This window comes from Borostomias antarcticus (assembly GCF_949987555.1).
Source record: "Borostomias antarcticus genome assembly, chromosome: 29".
Lineage (NCBI taxonomy): Eukaryota > Metazoa > Chordata > Actinopteri > Stomiiformes > Stomiidae > Borostomias > Borostomias antarcticus.
This window is the reverse complement of record NC_140262.1, coordinates 5815111-5817610: the sequence shown is the minus strand read 5'-3', so window position 1 is coordinate 5817610 and position 2500 is coordinate 5815111.

Below are 2500 nucleotides of genomic sequence, written 5' to 3'. Positions count from 1 at the left end.
GGCTTACCGTGAACACACCCCCTCCCTGCTGGAGACAGGATTACAGCCGGTAGGAGTGAGGGAGCCGAGGAGGAGGAGAAGGAGGAGGAGGTGGTGGAGGAGGAGGACGCTGCATGAGCCCGCGCACACGACGACGGCCGCACATGCGTGCCTGCGCTTCCACGGTCAGGAGCCGCTGTGCGTGGCGTGCGTGTGCCGACGCCGCCGCTCGTCTCTGATGCTCTCTGCTGGCTGCGCTGGCGCCCCTAGTGGAGGAAAGAGCACATTACCAGCTGTCCTGCTGCTAATACTGCGTCACAAAACACACACACTGGCAGAAACATCCATACACACAGGCACGCACACACACACACACACACACACACACACACACACTCACACAGAACAACATTAAGAGGGGATTTCAAATGCAGGCCCTCCCTGTAAAACTAGATTCACTACTGACAATATCAGCACATGAGGATGAGATGAAGAAACTCTGTGGTTGTTGTGGGCTCATTTTATTTGTTGAAACAGGCTGACAAAGTAGGCTCCTTAACAGTTAACACAAACACAAAACTGCCCCATAGTAAAATATTGACATAAATAACAATATAAATTGTTTTTCTGGAATAAAGAAAGAATGGCCTGAAGACTGTACTAACATTCAATCTCATCATCAGACCACAGCTGTCCACAGTCACCTGTACCTGCTGCCACCTGCCTGTCTCGTGCCTTGTCCCTTCTGGTCCTTCATCCCACTGCTGGGTCATCAGCTAGAACCTTTTACACTTATATTTTTGTGGTTTTCTGGAATTGTGTTAATTTTAGAGGCAGAAGGGCTCCAGCGCCTGTAGGTGGAGAGACAGGACGAGAGTTACGATGCTCCACATAGCAGCCCAACCCGAACCCAACCGAGCCCAACCGAGCCCAACCGAGCCTAACCGAGCCCAACCCGAGCCTAACCGAGCCCAACCGAGCCCAACCGAGCCCAACCGAGCCCAAACGAGCCCAACCGAGCCCAACCGAGCCCAACCGAGCCCAACCCGAGGAGAGCGTGCTCTTGTTTTGTTCCGCGCCGTCGCGCTGGACCAATCACACGCGGCGTTACATCATGGAGGTATAATACATGGAGGTATAATACATGGAGGTATAATATAAAGCGTTACATCATGGAGGTTTAATACATGGAGGTATAATATAAAGCGTTACATTAGGTCAACTGTAGTCTCAACCATGGTTTCAACGCCAGACACATGAGAGTTATTTTGCTTATCCTGAGAATCATTTTTGAGATTTCCGCCTTTTGATTTTATAGATTCAGTGTGATAAATGTGATCGATGGTTCCATGTACAGTGCTTGAAAAAGCAAGTAGGCCTACAGGGAACTGGTATTGCTACTGTGCCTATAAATCTCCTTGTTTCTCCTTGTGCCCCTAAATGTATGCCCCAAAAATTACAAAATTCTACTTTTGTTGTAATCTTATATCAAAGTAGCCTATATAATTTCTTACTTCCTGGAAAACGGTAGGTCACGTGCAATTTAGGCCAATAATCTCACGACATCCACCCGTCAATCAAGCTATCCTTCTATCGAATCTGTCTAAAGTTCTTAAAGGAGTAGTAAAGGGAAAATGCATGTTTAGCCCTGTTTTAAGGTTACTTATGATCATACACAATGGTTCAGATCAAAACGTTGACAAAACTATCACTTTTGAGAAAGTCTGATAATTGCTCTACCACCGTTTTGGTCATACAATGGATGTGGATGGCAGAGAACCTTCCCCTCAGCTGCCAAGCCCTTCTGATTGGCTGGGTGAAAGAAGCAGTGATGGGAGCCACTGAGGACCAGCCTTCCTGAAGCTTCACAGAGCTGCTATGAGCTGATACAATGTGGCTGCAAGAAAGGGTGTGTAGTATATTTTTATACTGTATTACATCAATCATATGTCTGTATTACTCATGTAGTAATCATTTCATTAGAATTATGAAATACCTTCACTTTAGTTTGAACTGTGTGAATTCAAGTCTCAACAGATGTCTTGTCCTGAGTAAGCATTCCTTTGTCCTGTCTATGAGTCAGCGTGACCTAAAGTTCCCCTCGGATTAAGAACTCAGTTAGCCTACAGTTAACGCGATCCTAGGAGGACACAGGAAGAACCCAAGAAGCCCCATTGTCTGAGGAAGGGGGGCAAGAGCTCAGCTGATGCAAAGACCAGCTGACACCCTGACCAGTCAGAACATCAGTTGAACCGTTTGTGACCATAACTGGATGTTTCCCCTATTTGTTCATGCATAAACATAAACACAATTTATATTTCCTATACTGCTGTCAAAATGTCAGTCTGTTTGCACTTAAGAATGCAATTTTAAGCAATTAAAGCAATTTTAAGACAGTTAGTGCAATCCACAACTCTCCTTCTTGATCTATGATCAACTTGTGGTTGTGCAACATATGATGCTGACGCACAGAGAAAACGTTTCTGTTGAAAAGGAGTTTTCACACGTTGCGAGAGTAACC